The 22,070-nt window shown below is 48.4% G+C and overlaps 1 protein-coding gene and 1 long non-coding RNA gene across 8 annotated transcripts in view; one reads left to right on the top strand and one right to left on the bottom strand.

The window, feature by feature from the left end:
* LOC143776520 (teneurin-2-like) overlaps positions 1-22,070 on the bottom strand; it is a 3,926,626-nt gene that overhangs the window by 2,758,720 nt on the left and 1,145,836 nt on the right. The window lies entirely within an intron of this gene.
* LOC143773855 (uncharacterized) overlaps positions 5,468-22,070 on the top strand; it is a 103,146-nt gene continuing 86,543 nt past the window's right edge. Inside the window, exon 1 of the long non-coding RNA XR_013215405.1 lies at positions 5,468-5,659. This is a non-coding gene — a long non-coding RNA (uncharacterized LOC143773855). The remainder of the gene's footprint in view (positions 5,660-22,070) is intronic.

The following is a 22,070-nucleotide window of genomic DNA, read 5'->3' as shown; positions in this document are numbered from 1 at the left end:
TTTTTAAAAGTGCACAAAACTGTGGCCGAATGCACTTTTATGCACACCTAAAATTACGGACACCGCAGGATCATAGGCCAGACGGTATCCACAGTGCCTCCATATGCCTCTTATAGGAAATCTTCTGCCGGGGGTTCCGTATGAATCACATATTTCAGAGATTTACATGAAAACCCTGGTGTAAGCGTTCAGCGTAGAGTGCAGGGTAAATGTGAGCAGAGCTGAGCCTTTCTGCGATCTTTGGGAGGCAGAATGAACGAATCAACAGCAGGTGAAGAATTTGTATTTATTTTTTGTGCTGTTCCTCATGCGGTATACGTGATTAGGTTACTTTATTCTTTGGGTTGTTGTGATTACAGCGATACAAGATTTACAACAGGTTTTTATGTTTGTGACATACTAGTTTTTGCATCGCCATATTTTGAGAGCTACAATTTTTTCACATTTTGGCAGACAGAGTCATACGAGGGCTAGTTTTTGTGGGACGAGTTGACGTTTTTATTGGTACCATTATCAGGCACATGACATCTTTTGATCATTTTATATTCCAAGTTTTGGGAGGCAGAATGAATAAAAACCAGCAATTCAGGAATTGTTTTTTTTTTTATCATTCCACAGCCTTATTCTTCAGCTCAGTACGATTACAGCGATACCACATTTATATTTTTTAAAGTTTTGGCGCTTTTAAACAATAAAAACTATTTTAGAGAAAAAATAATTATTTTTGCCTTGCTTTATTGTGAGAGATATAACTTTTTTGTTTTTGCACTGATGGAGCTGTATGATGGCTTGTTTTTTGTGGGACAAGATGTTTTAGTGGTACCATGTTTCTTCATATTCGTCTTTTTTATTGCAGTTTATACCACATTTTGTTTGGCGGTATGATGATACAGCATTTTTTTTGCCTTATTTTTTATTTATTTTTTTACGGTGTTCACTAAAGGTGTTAACTAATAGGACAGTTTTATAGATCGGGTCGTTTTGGAAGCAACAATACCAAATATGTGTACTTTCATTATTTATATTTTTTTTTTCAGAAAAATATTTATTTAAGGGTACAATATATTTTTATTTTTGTATTTTTGTATTTTTTTCAACAAAATATTTTATAAACTTTTTCCCTTTTTTTCCCCCTTTTTTACTTATTCCCACTATGGGCTTTCACTTTCTGAAGTCCAATCGCAGTTATAAGTTACTAGATGGCAGCCCGATTCTAAAGAATCGGGAGTCTAGAATCCATATATACTTTATTTATTCAAATGTAAGAATAATACAATTAATAAATAATAGTAAGAAAGAACAAAAAATGGCTGCATTCACCAGCTCTTGACAATTCTTGACAGTACGGCACATTTCTGATTGGTCGCTCGCGGCAGGCGGCAACCAATCAGAAAAGTGCCGCGCACCACGAAGGCATATATCTTTGTCCACCCTGAGCGGGTGTAGGACGCTGGTGACGTCACTTATCTCCGGACATTATCTCCGGACAAAGCCACGGAAGTTGGCACAAATTGCCGGAAGTAGTATTCTAGGCAATTATATATTAGATTTTAATGTTATCAGTGTTTACCTTTGAACGTTTACATTGTATTGTCCTGTCACCAGCCATGTGTACGATTATTGGCCGAAAGCCTCTCTGGAACCAATAATCACCCCATGTAAAGGTATCTTTATAAGTTAAAGATTCAGAATACTATGACTTTTATCATATCCTGAACAGTCAAGTTTTTTATGAACCGTTAAGGTTTTCTGGTTGAAGTAAAAAAAAACTCTGAGTGTTTACAGTTTGAAACCATAAAATGTTGAAAAATTATGTCATTCTTGAGTATATCACTCAATATAATATAATATAATATTATATTAATATACTTTAATAAAGTTACTTTAATCTTTAATATACTTAAGAACAGGGCCCCAGACATCACACAGGGAGTCTGAAACACCGCACAGTGGTCCAAAATATCGCTGTGCTCTGCCTGGGGCCCCATATGCTGCTTGGGGCCCCTGTGCTCTGCCTGGGGCCCCATATGCTGCCTGGGGCCCCTGTGCTCTGCCTGGGGCCCCTGTGCTCTGCCTGGGGCCCCTGTGCTCTGCCTGGGGCCACTGTGCTCTGCCTGGGGCCCCATATGCTGCCTGAGGCCCCTGTGCTCTGCCTGGGGCCCCATAGGCTGCCTGGGGCCCCTGTGCTCTACCTGGGACCACTGTGCTCTGCCTGGGGCCCCATAGGCTGCCTGGGGCCCCTGTGCTCTGCCTGGGGCCCCTGTGCTCTGCCTGGGGCCCCATGTTCTGCCTGGGGCCACTGTGCTCTGCCTGGGGCCCCATAGGCTGCCTGGGGCCCCTGTGCTCTGCCTGGGACCACTGTGCTCTGCCTGGGGCCCCATATGCTGCCTGGGGCCCCTGTGCTCTGCCTGGGGCCACTGTGCTCTGCCTGGGGCCCCATATGCTGCCTGGGACCCCTGTGCTCTGCCTGGGGCCCCATATGCTGCCTGGGGCCCCTGTGCTCTGCCTGGGGCCCCTGTGCTCTGCCTGGGGCCCCATGTTCTGCCTGGGGCCCCTGTGCTCTGCCTGGGGCCACTGTGCTCTGCCTGGGGCCCCATGTTCTGCCTGGGGCCACTGTGCTCTGCCTGGGGCCCCATAAGCTGCCTGGGGCCCCTGTGCTCTGCCTGGGGCCCCATATGCTGCCTGGGGCCCCTGTGCTCTGCCTGGGGCCACTGTGCTCTGCCTGGGGCCCCATATGCTGCCTGGGGCCCCTGTGCTCTGCCTGGGGCCCCATATGCTGCCTGGGGCCCCTGTGCTCTGCCTGGGGCCCCATAGGCTGCCTGGGGCCCCTGTGCTCTGCCTGGGACCACTGTGCTCTGCCTGGGGCCCCATATGCTGCCTGGGGCCCCTGTGCTCTGCCTGGGGCCACTGTGCTCTGCCTGGGGCCCCATATGCTGCCTGGGGCCCCTGTGCTCTGCCTGGGGCCCCATATGCTGCCTGGGGCCCCTGTGCTCTGCCTGGGGCCACTGTGCTCTGCCTGGGGCCCCATAGGCTGCCTGGGGCCCCTGTGCTCTGCCTGGGGCCACTGTGCTCTGCCTGGGGCCCCATATGCTGCCTGGGGCCCCTGTGCTCTGCCTGGGTGTAGGACACTGGTGACGTCACTTATCTCCGGACATTAGCTCCGGACATTAGCTCCGGACATTAGCTCCGGACAAAGCCACGGAAGTTGGCACAAATTGCAGGAAGTAGTATTCTAGGCAATTATATATTAGATGGGCATTTCCTGAAGGAAATACATGGTGCTTGAACAGCGCTACCAGCTTTACAGCAGCACTTTTCACACACGGGACTGGGGGGCGCGCTTACTTTTGCACCCGGGGCTGAGGGTGCGCTTACTTTTGTACCCGGAGGCGCACTTACTTTTGCACCCGGGGGCGCACTTACTTTTGCACCCGGGGGCGCACTTACTTTTGCACCCGGGGGCGCACTTACTTTTGCACCCGGGGGCGCACTTACTTTTGCACCCGGGGGCGCACTTACTTTTGGGGCCGCACTTACTTTTGGTGGGCGGGGCTCCTCGGCCTCCGATTTGGTGGGCGGGGACCCTCGGCCTCCGATTTGGTGGGCGGGGCCCATCGGCCTCCGATGTTGTGGGCGGGGCCCCTCGGCCTCCGATTTGGTGGGCGGGGACCCCCGGCCTCCGATTTGGTGGGCGGGGACCCTCGGCCTCCGATTTGGTGGGTGGGGCCCCTCGGCCTTCGATTTGGTGGGCGGGGCCCCTCGGCCTCCGATTTGGTTGGTGTGGACCCTCGGCCTCCGATTTGGTGGGCGTGGACCCTCGGCCTCCGATTTGGTGGGCGGGGACCCTCGGCCTCCGATTTGGTGGGCGGGGACCCTCGGCCTCCGATTTGGTGGGTGGGGCCCATCGGCCTCCGATGTGGTGGGCGGGGCCCATCGGCCTCCGATTTGGTGGGCGGGGACCCCTGGCCTCCGATTTGGTGGGCGGGGCCCCTCGGACTCCGATTTGGTGGGCGGGGACCCTCGGCCTCCGATTTGGTGGGCGGGGACCCTCGACCTCCGATTTGGTAGGCGGGGCCCCTCGGCCTCCGATTTGGTGGGCCGGGACCCTCGGCCTCCGATTTGGTGGGCGGGGACCCTCGACCTCCGATTTGGTGGGCGGGGACCCTCGGCCTCCGATTTGGTGGGCGGGGCCCCTCGGCCTCCGATGTGGTGGTCGGGGCCCCACGGCCTCCGCTTTGGTGGGCGGGGCCGGGCCCCTCGGCCTCCGCTTTGGTGGGCGGGGCCGCTCGGCCTTCGATTTGTTGGGCGGGGCTCCTCGGCCTCCGATTTGGTTGGCGGGGCCCCTCGGCCTCCGATTTGGTGGGCGGGGACCCTCGGCCTCCGATTTGGTGGGCGGGGACCCTTGGCCTCCGATTTGGTGGGCGGGGATCCTCGGCCTCCAATTTGGTGGGCGGGGCCACTCGGCCTCCGATTTGGTGGGCGGGGACCCTCGGCCTCCGACTTGGTGGGCGGGGACCCTCGGCCTCCGATTTGGTGGGCGGGGACCCTCAGCCTCCGCTTTGGTGGGTGGGGCCCGTCGGCCTCCGATTTGGTGGGCGGGGACCCTCGGCCTCCGATTTGGTGGGCGGGGACCCTCGGCCTCCGATTTGGTGGGCGGGGACTCTCGGCCTCCGATTTGGTGGGCGGGGACCCTCGGCCTCCGATTTGGTGGGCGGGGACCCTCGGCCTCCGATTTGGTGGGCGGGGACCCTCGGCCTCCGATTTGGTGGGCGGGGCCCCTCGGCCTCCGATGTGGTGGTCGGGGCCCCTCGGCCTCCGCTTTGGTGGGCGGGGCCGGGCCCCTCGGCCTCCGCTTTGGTGGGCGGGGCCGCTCGGCCTTCGATTTGGTGGGCGAGGCTCCTCGGCCTCCGATTTGGTTGGCGGGGCCCCTCGGCCTCCGATTTGGTTGGCGGGGCCCCTCGGCCTCCGATTTGGAGTGTGCTCTGCCTGGGGCCACTGTGCTCTGCCTGGGGCCCCATATGCTGCCTGGGGCCCCTGTGCTCTGCCTGGGGCCCCATATGCTGCCTGGGGCCCCTGTGCTCTGCCTGGGGCCCCTGTGCTCTGCCTGGGGCCACTGTGCTCTGCCTGGGTGTAGGACACTGGTGACGTCACTTATCTCCGGACATTAGCTCTGGACAATAGCTCCGGACAATAGCTCCGAACAATAGCTCCGGACAATAGCGCCGGACAAAGCCACGGAAGTTGGCACAAATTGCAGGAAGTAGTATTCTAGGCAATTATATATTAGATAGCAATGCAGGAGCATTACTATACCTTATAGCCTGTCAATGATGCAGACACAAGTTAATTAGATCATGTACTGTGCATGATCTAACTAACTTCATAGTGACTGGTGACCCGGATGTCATCATGATGACATCGGGTCACCATGGCAACGACTGAGAACCAAGGTCAAAGGGGCTTTCTTCCCTCTGCCTGCTCCCGAAATGCTGTGGTCGAGCGAGGGGGTTAAAGTGACGGGACCAGTGCAGGATAGCTCCTAGCAGTGAGTGTCGGATGTCTGCTGTCAGCTGTCAGCATTTAGCTGACACTTGGCTGCGATCATGCGCACACAGTGTCTGTGCACGCAAGATTGTCTGGACGTATCCATACTTCCCAGGTGAGTAATTACTAGGTCACCTGGATGTATCGATATGTCTCAGGTTGGATAGGGGTTAATACCATGATAATACCATGGTGACAGGTACCGCAGAACACCTTCAGAGGTTTTATAGAATTACTGCCTCAACCAGTCATTGCTGTTATGAGGACAAGAAGGTAGACCTTTAGAATAATGCACAAAGACTGCATGTTGTAATTTAATTCATACATTTGACCTCATATAAAAGTTACATCTGAAAGTGCCAGGGCATCCATCCAAATATTAAGTCTTGGATACAGACGAAATGAAAATAAGTCTTAGAACGGTTTCTATGTTTGGCTTCATTAATACCCTGATGTGTGCACAGAGAGAGGTTGTTTATTACCCCCAAGACCAAATGGTCAGGTGATGGTATATGACATGTATACAATGAATGTCAAAAAGGATCCTGTCTTTAACCTGAATGACTGAAAATGTGTTACTATGGTTGGTGCGACATGAGTTATAGGGTTTTTAATGAGTCATATACACTGTATTAAATCATTAAAGCTAAAGTTTACCGCTTAAAAACTCTGTTGAGATTGCAGATTGAATCCCACAAATAGACAGATGGAGAAGGAAGACGTTATCCAGTCTGAATGGGGAGATGTCTCCATTCAGCTATGTTCATCTAAAGAAATACATAATCAAACACTATGTAGGGAAGATGGCTGCTCATACACAAAATTCATAGCATAAATGATAAGGAACAAGAATTACCTTAGGTCATACATGTGCAATTGATCATGTACGGAGCAGAGAGGCCTTGTAATCATACTCACTAGTGGCAGCACAGCTGGTTTGACTGCATAAATAAAGACTCATTTTTTCTATCCTAGAAACGTTTACATATACTATACAATTTATGGGCAAAAGTATTAAGATATGTGCCTTGAAAACTGAATTTAGGTTTTTTAGTGCAGTCCCGTTGCTACAGATGCATAAAATCTATGCAGCTATGTAGTTTGCTTTTACAAGGTCATTCTAAAGATCTCACTGAACTTGAGCATGGTACTTTAATTGTTAACCAAAGTCAGTTCATGAAGTGTTTCTCCTCCTAAATATTGCCATAGTCTGTGAGTGATAACATTGACATTCGGAAGCGTTTAGGAACCAAAGCAGACCACTTGAAATCCACAAAGTAGCAGATCTCTTTAAAGCCACAAAATCAAAGACCACATTACAGAGTGGATTCACAAAAGTATAGATGCTTAAAGTGCATAAAAGTCGTCAATGCTCTGCTGAGCCAATAACTTAAAGATTTCACCTCTACTGGCATTAACTTCAGCACAAAAACTGTGTAGAAGGAGCTTTATGACATGGGTTTGAAAGGCTAGCTGCATTGATAGCCTTATATCACCAAGCACAATGCCAAGAAAGAGTCAAATGGACTGGTGTAAACCATACCCTTACTGGACCCTACAGAAGTGGAAACTTGTTCTTTTAAGTGATGAACCAGAGTTTGGTAAATGCCAGGAGAAAATTTCCCATGTGACTACATTGTGCCTACTGTAAAGTTTGATGGAGGAGGGATAATTCCATGGGATAGTTTATCAGAGGCAGGCCTTGGTTGGCCCCTTATTTCTAGTGAAGGGAAAACTTAAAGATTTAGCATATCAAGATATTTTGGACAAATTTATGCTTTCAACTTTGGAAACAGCTTAACAAAGGTAATTTTCTGTTCCAATATGACTCTTAAAGGGAACCTGTCACCCCCCCCCCCCTCCCAGCGTTTGTAACTAAAAGAGTCACCTTGTGCAGCACTAATGCTGCATTCTGACAAGGTGGCTCTTTTAGTTCGGGTCCCTGGCACTGCTGCGATAATCGCTTTTGAACTTTGTCCCTCATACCTGTGAAATCGTCTGGGGGGCAGGTCTTTCCCCCTAATCGAGATGCCTCACATCCGTCACTCATGGCCTCTGCGCGCCAGGCGCCACCTCCTCTTCCTTCAGTAGCGTCCCAGGCGCCCCTCGGACGATTTCACAGGTAAGAGGGACAAATTTCAAAAACGATTATCGCAGCAGTGCCAGGGACCCGAACTAAAAGAGCCACCTTTTCAGAATGCAGCATTAGTGCTGCACAAGGTGACTCTTTTAGTTACAAATGCTGGGGGGGGGGGGGGAAAGGTTCCCTTTAATCAATGCATAAAGCAAGGTTTTTAACAAATGCTTGGGTGAGTGAGGTGTGGAAGAACCTGACTGGTTTCCACAGAGCAATTACCTCAACCCCATTGAGTACTTTTGAACATCAACTTGGAAGAAGAACAATGCCCTCTCTTCTAAGATGAATGTTTGATTTCACAAATCCTCAAACATTCCCACAGATAAACTCCAAAATTGAGTACAATGGCTTCCCAAAAAAGTAGAAGCTGTTATAGCTGCAAAGGAAGGAGTGCAATTCCATATTCACGCTTGTGGGTTTAGAATGGGACGTCATAAAGATCTAATGTGTAGGTGATCCAATACTTTTGTCCACATTGTAAATCTGTGCAGTAATTTGTAAATTGTTGCTCAATAGTAAACAGACTACTGGATTTCTTTCAACATTATCAAATCCAGTCAATTATAAATAGTAGTAATTAGGATTTTAGGCAGAGGATAACAAAATAACTTAACTTTAAAATTTCCTATCCTGTTAGGGTATGTGCACATGTATTTTGGAGCTCTGCGGATTTGAGAAATCCGCAGGTAAAAGGCACTGCATTTTACCTGCGGATTTACTGCGGTTTTTATGCGGATTTTGTGCGGATTCCACCTGCAGTTTTACACCTGCAGATTCCTATTATGGAGCAGGTATAAACCGCAGCGGAATCCGAACAAAGAATTGACATGCTGCGGAATGTAACCCGCAGCGTTTCCGCGTGTTTTTTTCCGCAGCATGGGCACTGCGGATTGCGGTTTCCATAGGGTAATGCAGCGCCCCAGAGTCCTGGTCGTTGCAGTACTGTGGCTCCGCCACTATGGGGAGCTATGGTGCGTCTGATGGCACTGAAGGAGTTCATCTGATCAGGTATCACAGACACCAATACATTTCAAAGTCGGGCCCCCGGGGGGAGCTAAGGGTTCTATTCACTAGGCCACTCCCCACCATAGTGGGTAAACTGGGGGTCAGGCAGGAAGTTAGATCAGAAAGCTGACTGGCAACACCTTGTGGCAGAGGGTGTTGTGGGGGAAGATACAGTAGGGTCTCTGTCAGGGGTGGGATCCTGACAGAGGCTTGGCAACTTGAACGAACGTAACGGGACCGTGCCTGCTCCGGGTAGCGGCGGTGCCCAAGGAAGGATTAGAAGTGAGATAGATTGTGCTGAGTGAGAAACGAGATCACGCAAAAGGAGAAATACCAGTAGGAGTCGTGCTGTAAGACCGAAGCAACATCCTACTGAGGCGCACTACCGGTGGCCGGAACGCCGAGGGAGTATCATAACATTCAGCTTCAAGCAATACTCCAAACAGCGGCAGGACAGTCAGTCTAAGGCGGGCTGTCTACCTTAAATCACCTATGCAGTCTTGGGGGGCAACCTGTGGAGAGGGGCGACTCTAGGGTCCCGGAAGAGCTCCGAGCCTACCCGTCAAACGGGTGCCGTTCCAACCAGAACATCAGGGAGGGACGGAGGATTAGCAGAACATCATCTAATCGAGTTGTGAGGGAACTTAAGAAACAGACACAACAGTTGTGGGGGACTTTCTGTAAGCACAGCAGGGAAGGACCACAACACATAGCGCTAGAAGGAAGGCACCGATTTCCACCTGTGAAGAGAACTCTGGAGGTGCCATTGGACCGGCCGGACTTGCGCAGCCTGGTGAACCGTATTCCAGACTGAGGACCCAGAGATCTTCAGTAAAGAGGTAAAGAGACTGCAACCTGGTGTCCTCGTTATTTACTACACGCACTACTACAGTATCACTACCGTCACCCGGCACATTATTGACTGTGCGCCCCTCGGCAGGGTCACGGACTGGGCCTAGCCACCGTGACAACCCCAGAACACCAGAGACTCATACAGGCCCGGTACCGGGTACCCCTCAGCCCTGCGGCGGTGGGGGCGCTACAGTAACATGGTACTGTAAAAGCATGGAAAGCTGCTGCGGACCCGCAGCTGCAGATCCGCTGCGGATCCACAGCAAAATCTTCAACGTGTGCACATAGCCTTATTGTTTTCTTAAGTATGGGATGAGGTCAAAACATTGGTGTGATAACACATTTAATCTTAATTATCCATATGTAAATTCAGTAATACAGGAGGCATAGACTTATCTATATGTTGACTTTTGAATTCATGTGTTTGCTCTATGGTTGGTCAAGGAAACACAGACTATTGTTCGAATAATCCTGTAATATTGACTTAAAACCCCTTAATGAACTCCGATATGTGTTAAAAGGGTGGTCGTTAAGGGTACGTTGTACCTCATTGCCATTTTAAAATGATGATGAGGAATAAGGGAATAGCGCTGCCCGGTGTCAGTGATTCCTGAGGTTGTCAGCTGTATATGACAGCTGACATCCAGCAGTTTCGAACCCCGATGGTTTTGTGACCGATTGGGGCCGATTAACTGCTTAAATACTGCTGTCAATCGTGTTGCAAGGGGGTCACAAGACCCTTTAGTAACCACTGGAGCCCTGTGATGAGAATCGTGGGTCCTGATGGTTACCATGGCACCCTGAGGTCATGTGATGACCCCAGAGTATGGTGACCTGTGAGATCCAGCAATAAGCTAACTCTCACAGGCAGTGCTAATGAGACACTGACAGTCTCATGCACTGCTTGAGTACAGCAGTGTATGAGACCAGTGATCAAAGTAAAAATGATACATGCCCCACGGTGGGACAAAGTAAGAAAACTGAAAAAAAAATAAAATAAAATACGTAAAAAAGTAAAAAAATAAACACAAAAAAATCTGTTTTGCCACTCAAAACACAGTGTTTGTGATAAAACAAAATAAACAAAAAAAGTACACATAATTGGAATCGCTGTATCTGGAACGACCCGCTCTATATACGTTATATATTCCATATGATGAACACAGTAAAATAAAACAGTACCATATTTTTCAAACTATAAGATGTACTGGACCATAAGACGCACCCCAAATTTTCAGAAGGAAAATAGGGAAAAAAATGTATGTGTCAAATGGGGGGTCATCTTACTGTCCAAATTCAGCTTACCGGGGAGATCTGTAGCGCTGGTGGAGCGTGGTTACAGGGAGTGTTCGGTGGTCCCAAGCTGGTGAGGCAGGTGCGGTGGCCTCCGGGAAATCCCATCCCAGGTAGGTGCGGCAGGTTCGGCAGGTGCGGCGGTGGTGCTCTGTGGTGCGAGGGACTCCGCCGGCATTTTGTGAAAGCCCGAAGATCCCTGCATATTCATTGCTGTGATGCGGTGGAATCTGGTAAAATGGCCACTGAGGGCGGCGCATGCTCATATTGAGATCTCGTCAATGAGATCTCATCCCGAGATCTCGAGATGAGATCTCAGTCTGAGCATGTGTCGTCCCCCCGGCGGCCATTTTCCCTGAGGCCACCACATTGCAGCAGATTGAGATCTTGGCAATGAGATCTTGTCCAGAGATCTCGGGAAACAAGATCTCGGGATGAGATCTCGTTGCTGAGATCTCAATCTGAACATGCACCGCCCAAGCGGCCATTTTCCCGGAGGCCGTCGCATTGCAACAATGGATGTACAGGGGTCTCTGGACTTTCACAAAATGCCAGCGGAGCCCCCCGTATGAAAGAGCACCACCGCAAAACCTGCCGCACCAGCCTGGGAAGGAAGTGTGATCGTCGGACCAAGACTGCCGCAGAATCGCCCGACTCCTGCTTCTGCCACAGTATTTGTAAGTTTATTCTGACTAGGGTTGAGCGACTTTCATTTTTTTAAGATCGAGTCGGGTTTTGCGAAACCCGACTTTGTCCAGAGTCGAGTCGAGTGCAGTCGGCCGATTATCGCTAAAATTCGGGGATCGACCGAAACACGAAACCCAATGCAAGTCAATGGGGAAGCATAGTCGACAGTGAGTGGAGGCCAGGAAAACACCTACAGTGCCCATTTTAATGCCAAAAACATCCATTCTTGTTTCTGAAGCTTGTCAATCTTAATTAACTTTATAATAATAGTTGGGCATTGGAAATTGGGGGTCATTTGGCAAAAGTTGTGGGGGGTAGGGCTGGTTCAAGGTTTTAGTGGGCCCAGGAAACGTGGACTACGTCACGGCGGTGGAGCAGTGAGAGGTAAGTATGTCAAGTTTGCAAGTGCTGTGATCCTAAGCAAGCAGGGGGGGCCCACTCGTTGGCATTGGCACTGGCACAGGGCCCCTCAAAGTACAGCGGTGTGTTTGCACAGCGGGGGCGCCTCCCACCAGCAGCGACACTTTTGCGTACTCTGAGGGGCCCTGTGCCAGTGACGTCGCCAACGAGTATGCCCCCCCACCTGATGAAGGAACCTGCACTTTCATCTGCACCTTCCTCTTTGTCCCTGTGTAAGGTGGTATAACATGCGGGAAGGGGAACCTGACTTTCAGCAGGGTCAGATTCTGGCTGTGTAGAGTGCAAGGGGAATGTAGTGGTCTAGGTCAATGTACCAGCAGACTCATGTAGCAGTGGCTGGGCAGTGGGCAGGATGAGGAGGAAACACAGATATAGGGCCAAAGAATAAAGTAGGCTAAAGGCAGTTCAAAATTGGTAACAGGACTAAACAGGCGGCATTGCTTTGTTCAGTGGAGTTGCAAACCCAGGAGCAGCAGACACTGTTTTAAGGGCCCAACCACACTAGTAGGCCAAATGCAGTTTAATATCTGCTACTATAGGCCAAAAGCCTAAAGACTGAAGCTCAGCTTTATACAGTGGAGGACAACACCAGGGAGCGGCAGACCCCGTTAGTAGGCCGTAACCACCAAGCTTTTTAAAAAACAGCACTTAATGAGAGCCAGAAGGTTGAAGCTCAGATTTATTCAGTTGAGGACAAACACCAGGGAGGCGGCAGACACCGTTAGCAGGCCCTAACCACCAAATTTTTTAAAAAACATCAGTTAATAAGAGCCAGAAGGTTGAAGCTCAGATTTATTCAGTTAAGGAAAACACCAGGGAGCGGCAGACACCGTTAGTAGGCCGTAACCAAAGTTGAAGGCCAAATGCAGTTTAATATCTGATACTATAGGCCGAAAGCCAGAAGGTTGAAGCTCAGCTTTATACAGTTGAGGACAAACACCAGGGAGGGGCAGACACCGTTAGTAGGCCCTAACCACCAAATTTTTTAAAAAACATCACTTAATGAGAGCCAGAAGGTTGAAGCTCAGATTTATTCAGTTGAGGACAAACACCAGGGAGGGGCAGACACCGTTAGTAGGCCCTAACCACCAAATTTTGTAAAAAACATCACTTAATGAGAGCCAGAAGGTTGAAGCTCAGATTTATTCAGTTAAGGAAAACACCAGGGAGCGGCAGACACCGTTAGTAGGCCGTAACCAAAGTTGAAGGCCAAATGCAGTTTAATATCTGATACTATAGGCCGAAAGCCAGAAGGTTGAAGCTCAGCTTTATACAGTTGAGGACAAACACCACGGAGGGGCAGACACCGTTAGTAGGCCCTAACCACCAAATTTTTTAAAAAACATCACTTAATGAGAGCCAGAAGGTTGAAGCTCAGATTTATTCAGTTAAGGAAAACACCAGGGAGCGGCAGACACCGTTAGTAGGCCGTAACCAAAGTTGAAGGCCAAATGCAGTTTAATATCTGATACTATAGGCCGAAAGCCAGAAGGTTGAAGCTCAGCTTTATACAGTTGAGGACAAACACCAGGGAGGGGCAGACACCGTTAGTAGGCCCTAACCACCAAATTTTTTAAAAAACATCACTTAATGAGAGCCAGAAGGTTGAAGCTCAGATTTATTCAGTTGAGGAAAACACCAGGGAGCGGCAGACACCGTTAGTAGGCCGTAACTAAAGTTGAAGGCCAAATGCAGTTTAATATCTGATACTATAGGCCGAAAGCCAGAAGGTTGAAGCTCAGCTTTATACATTTGAGGACAAACACCAGGGAGGGGCAGACACCGTTAGTAGGCCCAAACCACCAATTTTTTTAAAAAACAGCACTTAATGAGAGCCAGAAGGTTGAAGCTCAGATTTATTCAGTTGAGGAAAACACCAGGGAGCGTCAGACACCGTTAGTAGGCCGTAACCAAATTTGAAGGCCAAATGCAGTTTAATATCTGATACTATAGGCAGAAAGCCAGAAGGTTGAAGCTCAGCTTTATTCAGTTGAGGACAAACACCAGGGAGGGGCAGACACCGTTAGTAGGCCCTAACCACCAATTTTTTTTAAAAACAGCACTTAATGAGAGCCAGAAGGTTGAAGCTCAGATTTATTCAGTTGAGGACAAACACCAGGGAGGGGCAGACACCGTTAGTAGGCCCTAACCAAAGTTGAAGGCCAAGTGCAGTTTAATATCTGATACTATAGGCCGAAAGCCAGAAGGTTGAAGCTCAGCTTTATTCAGTTGAGGACAAACACCAGGGAGGGGCAGACACCGTTAGTAGGCCCTAACCACCAAATTTTTTAAAAAACAGCACTTAATGAGAGCCAGAAGGTTGAAGCTCAGATTTATTCAGTTGAGGACAAACACCAGGGAGGGGCAGACACCGTTAGTAGGCCCTAACCAAAGTTGAAGGCCAAATGCAGTTTAATATCTGATACTATAGGCCGAAAGCCAGAAGGTTGAAGCTCAGCTTTATTCAGTTGAGGACAAACACCAGGGAGGGGCAGACACCGTTAGTAGGCCCTAACCACCAAATTTTTTAAAAAACAGCACTTAATGAGAGCCAGAAGGTTGAAGCTCAGATTTATTCAGTTGAGGACAAACACCAGGGAGCGTCAGACACCGTTAGTAGGCCGTAACCAAAGTTGAAGGCCAAATGCAGTGTAATATCTGATACTATAGGCCGAAAGCCAGAAGGTTGAAGCTCAGCTTTATACAGTTGAGGACAAACACCAGGGAGGGGCAGACACCGTTAGTAGGCCCTAACCACCAAATTTTTTAAAAAAACAGCACTTAATGAGAGCTAGAAGGTTGAAGCTCAGATTTATTCAGATGAGGAAAACACCAGGGAGTGGCAGACACCGTTAGTAGGCCGTAACCAAAGTTGAAGGCCAAATGCAGTTTAATATCTGATACTATAGGCCGAAAGCCAGAAGGTTGAAGCTCAGCTTTATTCAATTGAGGACAAACACCAGGGAGGGGCAGACACCGTTAGTAGGCCCTAACCACCAAATTTTAAAAAAAACAGCACTTAATGAGAGCCAGAAGGTTGAAGCTCAGATTTATTCAGTTGAGGACAAACACCAGGGAGGGGCAGACACCGTTAGTAGGCCGTAACCAAAGTTGAAGGCCAAATGCAGTTTAATATCTGATACTATAGGCCGAAAGCCAGAAGGTTGAAGCTCAGCTTTATTCAATTGAGGACAAACACCAGGGAGGGGCAGACACCGTTAGTAGGCCCTAACCACCAAATTTTTTAAAAAACAGCACTTAATGAGAGCCAGAAGGTTGAAGCTCAGATTTATTCAGTTGAGGACAAAAACCAGGGAGGGGCAGACACCGTTAGTAGGCTCTAACCAAAATTGAAGGCCAAATGCAGTTTAATATCTGAAACTATAGGCCGAAAGCCAAAAGGTTGAAGTTCAGTTTTATTCAGTTGAGGACAAACACCAGGGAGGGGCAGACACCGTTAGTAGGCCCTAACCACCACATTTTTTAAAAAACAGCACTTAATGAGAGCCAGAAGGTTGAAGCTCAGATTTATTCAGTTGAGGACATACACCAGGGAGGGGCAGACACCGTTAGTAGGCCCTAACCAAAGTTGAAGGCCAAATGCAGTCTAATATCTGATACTATAGGCCGAAAGCCAGAAGATTGAAGCTCAACTTTATTCAGTTGAGGACAAACACCAGGGAGCATCAAACAGAGGTATTAGGCCACAAACACCAATTTTATTAAAAAAAGCACTTAAGGAGAGCCAGAAGGTTGAAGCTCAGCTTTATACAGTTGAGGACAAACACCAGGGAGCGTCAAACAGAGGTATTAGGCCACAAACACCAATTTTATTAAAAAAAGCACTTAAGGAGAGCCAGAAGGTTGAAGCTCTGATTTAGACAGTGGAGGACAATTTGAATTAAGGACTGCAGACAGTTTTAGTAGGCTGTCCCCTGTGGACCATGCATCCACCACATTAACCCATTGCGCCGTAATGGACACGTAACCTTCTGTGGCCATGCCTACAGGTCCATGCGTCTGTTGTCAGGTGCACCTTTGTACTCACAGATTTCCAGAGTGCATGGACAATGCGGTCTTTTACATGCTGGTGGAGGGTTTGGGATGGCTTTTCTCGCAAAAGAAGTGTCGACTGGTTAGCTTGTAGCGTGGTACAGCGTAGTCCATCATGGCTTTATTAATATTAAATAAAATATATAAATAGGCTATATGAACTTTTAAATAGGTTCCAGGGGTACACGGGTGTCATGTTCCCAATGGCAGGGAATTAACAAAAGAACATGGGCAAAAACAGGATAAGCTCTAGGGTGATGGAACCTGAGCTGACCGCGATCCTGAACCTCAACACACAACTAGCAGCAGCCGGGGAACGTTCCTGGGGGGGCTCTAGACGTCTCACGCCAGCCGGAGATCTAGCTTCCCCTATCAGAAGAATCACAGACCTCTCTTGCCTCCAGAGAAATATTCCCACAGAAATAGCAGCCCCCCACATGTAATGACGGTGAAATGAGAGGAAGGCACAAACGTAGTTATGAAAACAGATTCAGCAAAATGAGGCCCGCTAAAGCTAGATAGCAGAGGATACAAAAGGTGAACTGCGCGGTCAGCTTAAAACCCTTCAAAATACCATCCTGAAATTACTTGAACTCATGTGCCAACTCATGGTACATGAGTGGTAATTTCAGCCCACTAGAGCAACCAGCAGCAGAGAATTACATATCTGCAAGCTGGACTAAAAACATGAAAGCAAACATGAAACAGGGAAATCCAGACTTAGCTTGTCCTGTAGGCTTTAGGAGCAGGTAGCAAAGGTAACAGAGACACACTGATACATTGATAGCCGGCGAGGGAATGACAAAGAAGCCAGGTTAAATAGGAACTCCCACTTCCTGACGGAACAGGTGGATGCCAGAGACCGTAGGGAACGCAAGTCACCCAGTACCATCTGCAGCCACCAGAGGGAGCCCAAAAACAGAATTCACAACAGTACCCCCCCTTGAGGAGGGGTCACCGAACCCTCACGAGAACCACCAGGGCGATCAGGATGAGTCCTATGGAAGGCACGGACTAAACCAGTGGCATGAACATCAGAGGCGACTACCCAAGAATTATCCTCCTGACCATAACCCTTCCACTTAACCAAATATTGGAGTCTCCGTCTGGAAACACGAGAATCCAAGATCTTCTCCACAACATACTCCAATTCACCCTCCACCAGCACCGGAGCAGGAGGCTCCACCGAAGGAACAACCGGTACCTCATACCTCCGCAATAACGACCGATGGAAGACGTTATGGATAGCAAACGATGCTGGGAGGTCCAAACGAAAAGACACAGGGTTAAGAATCTCCAAGATCTTATAAGGACCGATAAACCGAGGCTTAAACTTAGGAGAGGAGACCTTCATAGGAACAAAACGAGAAGACAACCATACCAAGTCCCCAACACGAAGTCGAGGACCCGCACGACGACGGCGATTAGCGAACTGCTGAGTCTTCTCCTGGGACAACTTCAAATTGTCCACCACATGACTCCAAATCTGGTGCAGCCTATCCACCACCATGTCCACTCCAGGACAATCAGAAGTCTCAACCTGACCAGAGGAAAAACGAGGATGAAACCCCGAATTACAAAAGAAAGGAGAAACCAAGGTAGCAGAGCTAGCCCGATTATTGAGGGCAAATTCAGCCAGGGGCAAAAAGGCAACCCAGTCGTCTTGATCAGCAGACACAAAACACCTTAAATAAGTTTCCAAGGTCTGATTAGTTCGTTCCATCTGGCCATTTGTCTGAGGATGGAATGCAGACGAAAAAGACAAATCAATGCCCATCCTAGCACAGAACGCCCGCCAAAATCTAGACACAAACTGGGATCCCCTGTCAGAAACGATGTTTTCTGGAATCCCATGCAAACGAACCACGTTCTGAAAAAACAGAGGGACCAACTCAGAGGAGGAAGGCAACTTAGGCAAGGGTACCAGATGAACCATTTTAGAAAAACGGTCACACACAACCCAGATGACGGACATTTTCTGAGAGACAGGGAGATCTGAAATAAAGTCCATGGAAATGTGCGTCCAAGGCCTCTTCGGGATAGGCAAAGATAACAACAGTCCACTGGCCCGAGAACAGCAAGGCTTAGCCCGAGCACAAACCCCACAAGACTGCACAAAAGAACGCACATCCCTTGACAAAGAAGGCCACCAAAAGGACCTGGCCACCAAGTCTCTAGTACCAAATATTCCAGGGTGGCCCGCCAACACAGAAGAATGGACCTCAGAGATGACTCTACTGGTCCAAATATCCGGAACAAACAGTCTTTCAGGCGGACAACGATCAGGTCTATCCGCCTGAAACTCCTGCAAAGCACGACGCAAGTCCGGGGAGACAGCAGATAATATCACCCCATCCTTAAGGATACCAGAGGGCTCAGAATCTCCAGGGGAGTCAGGCGCAAAACTCCTAGAAAGAGCATCCGCCTTAACATTCTTTGAACCTGGCAGGTATGAGACCACAAAATTGAAACGGGAGAAAAACAACGCCCAACGAGCCTGTCTAGGATTCAGACGCCTGGCAGACTCAAGGTAAATCAGATTCTTGTGATCAGTCAAGACCACCACACGATGCTTAGCACCCTCCAGCCAATGACGCCACTCCTCAAATGCCCACCTCATGGCCAAAAGCTCCCGATTACCAACATCGTAATTCCGCTCGGCGGGCGAAAATTTTCTAGAAAAGTACCCACATGGCCTCATCACCGAGCCATCGGAACTTCTCTGCGACAAAACTGCCCCCGCACCAATCTCGGAAGCATCAACCTCAACCTGAAAAGGAAGTGAAACATCTGGCTGGCGCAACACAGGAGCAGAAGAAAACCGGCGCTTAAGTTCCCGAAAGGCCTCCGCAGCCGCAGGAGACCAATCAGCAACATCAGCACCCTTCTTAGTCAAATCAGTCAAAGGTTTAACCACACTAGAAAAATTAGTTATGAAGCGACGGTAGAAATTAGCAAAGCCCAAGAATTTCTGAAGACTCTTAAGAGAAGTAGGTTGCGTCCAGTCACAAATAGCCAGAACCTTGACAGGATCCATCTCAATAGTAGAAGGGGAAAAGATGTACCCCAAAAAAGAAATCTTCTGGACCCCAAAAAGACATTTTGAGCCCTTTACAAACAAAGAATTGGCCCGCAAAATCTGAAATACCTTCCTGACCTGTTGGACATGGGACTCCCAATCATCAGAAAAAATCAAAACATCATCCAAATACACAATCATAAATTTATCCAGATATTCACGGAAAATATTGTGCATAAAGGACTGGAAGACTGAAGGAGCATTAGAAAGTCCAAAAGGCATTACCAAATACTCAAAATGGCCCTCAGGCGTATTAAATGCGGTTTTCCACTCATCCCCTTGCTTTATTCGCACAAGATTATACGCACCCCGAAGATCTATCTTAGTAAACCATTTAGCCCCCTTAATGCGAGCAAACAAATCAGTCAATAATGGCAAAGGGTACTGATATTTGACTGTAATTTTATTCAAAAGAAGATAATCTATACAAGGCCTCAGGGAACCATCTTTTTTGGCCACAAAAAAAAAACCTGCTCCTAAAGGGGATGAAGATGGACGGATATGTCCCTTTTCCAAGGACTCCTTAATATAATCCCGCATTGCAGTATGCTCTGGCACAGACAGATTAAACAAACGACCTTTAGGAAATTTACTGCCAGGAATTAAATCTATAGCGCATTCGCAATCCCTGTGAGGAGGGAGCGAATTGAGCTTAGGCTCCTCAAAAACATCTTGATAGTCAGACAAAAACGCAGGGACCTCAGAGGGAGTAGACGAAGCGATGGAAATCGGAGGTGCATCATCATGAACCCCCTGACATCCCCAGCTTAACACAGACATTGTTTTCCAGTCAAGGACTGGATTATGAGCTTGTAACCATGGCAGACCAAGCACTAGGACATCATGTAGATTATACAGTACAAGGAAGCGAATCACCTCCTGATGAACGGGAGTCATACGCATAGTCACTTGTGTCCAATATTGTGGTTTATTCCTAGCCAATGGTGTAGTCAATTCCCTTCAAGGGGATAGGGACCTCCAGAGGCTCCAGACAAAAACCACAGCGCTTGGCAAATGACCAATCCATAAGACTCAGGGCAGCGCCCGAATCTACATAGGCATCTACGGAAATGGATGACAATGAACAAATCAGAGTCACAGACAAAATGAACTTAGACTGTAAAGTGCCAATGGCAAAAGATTTATCAACCTTTTTTGTGCGTTTAGAGCATGCTGATATAACATGAGCTGAATCACCACAATAAAAACACAACCCATTTTTCCGTCTATAGTTTTGCCGTTCGCTTCTGGACAGAATTCTATTACATTGCATAGTCTCAGGTGCCTGTTCAGTAGACACTGCCAACTGGTGTACAGGTTTGCGTTCCCGTAAACGCCGATCAATCTGAATAGCCATTGTCATAGACTCATTCAGACCTGTAGGCACAGGAAACCCCACCATAACATCTTTTACTGCCTCAGAAAGGCCCTCTCTGAAATTGGCAGCCAAGGTGCACTCATTCCACTGAGTAAGTACTGACCATTTCCGAAATTTCTGACAATATATTTCTGCTTCATCTTGCCCCTGAGAGAGAGCCAATAAAGCTTTTTCAGCCTGAATCTCTAAGTTAGGTTCCTCATAGAGCAAACCCAATGCCAGAAAAAACGCATCCACACTGAGCAACGCAGGATCCCCTGGTGCCAATGCAAATGCCCAATTCTGAGGGTCGCCCCGCAGGAAAGATATAACAATCTTAACCTGCTGAGCCGGATCTCCAGAGGAGCGAGATTTCAAAGAAAGAAACAATTTGCAATTGTTCCTGAAATTCAGGAAACTAGATCTATCCCCAGAAAAAAACTCTGGGGTAGGAATTCTAGGTTCAGACACAGGAGCATGTACAACAAAATCTTGTATATTTTGCACCTTAGCAGCAAGATTATTCAGGCTGGAAGCCAAACTCTGGACGTCCATGTTAAACAGCTGAGGTCAGAGCCATTCAAGGATTAAGAGGAGGAAAGAAGCAGCAGGCTGCAATTATGGCTAGGCAGCACACTCTGAGTAAGAGAGAGGAAAAAAAAAAAAAAAAAGGTTCCTCAGACTTCTTTTCCTCCTACTTCAGCCAATACAATTAACACTTTGTGGGCCGGCTATACTGTCATGTTCCCAATGGCAGGGAATTAACAAAAGAACATGGGCAAAAACAGGACGAGCTCTAGGGTGATGGAACCTGAGCTGACCGCGATCCTGAACCTCAACACACAACTAGCAGCAGCCGGGGAACGTTCCTGGGGGGGCTCTAGACGTCTCGCGCCAGCCGGAGATCTAGCTTCCCCTATCAGAAGAATCACAGACCTCTCTTGCCTCCAGAGAAATATTCCCACAGAAATAGCAGCCCCCCACATGTAATGACGGTGAAATGAGAGGAAGGCACAAACGTAGTTATGAAAACAGATTCAGCAAAATGAGGCCCGCTAAAGCTAGATAGCAGAGGATACAAAAGGTGAACTGCGCGGTCAGCTTAAAACCCTTCAAAATACCATCCTGAAATTACTTGAACTCATGTGCCAACTCATGGTACATGAGTGGTAATTTCAGCCCACTAGAGCAACCAGCAGCAGAGAATTACATATCTGCAAGCTGGACTAAAAACATGAAAGCAAACATGAAACAGGGAAATCCAGACTTAGCTTGTCCTGTAGGCTTTAGGAGCAGGTAGCAAAGGTAACAGAGACACACTGATACATTGATAGCCGGCGAGGGAATGACAAAGAAGCCAGGTTAAATAGGAACTCCCACTTCCTGACGGAACAGGTGGATGCCAGAGACCGTAAGGAACGCAAGTCACCCAGTACCATCTGCAGCCACCAGAGGGAGCCCAAAAACAGAATTCACAACACACGGGCAGCATTGGTGTGGTCAGCGGAGGAGGATTGCAAGGAGGGACCACAGACAGGCTAATGAAGGCCCGCAGACAGGCTAATGAAGGCCTAAAATAACAAAAGATGGGCTCATGGCAGTTTTAAATCGGTTACATGGATACACAGGCAGCATTGTGGTCA

This window comes from Ranitomeya variabilis, chromosome 5 (assembly GCF_051348905.1).
Source record: "Ranitomeya variabilis isolate aRanVar5 chromosome 5, aRanVar5.hap1, whole genome shotgun sequence".
Lineage (NCBI taxonomy): Eukaryota > Metazoa > Chordata > Amphibia > Anura > Dendrobatidae > Ranitomeya > Ranitomeya variabilis.
This window is presented reverse-complemented; position numbering and strand designations above follow the sequence as displayed.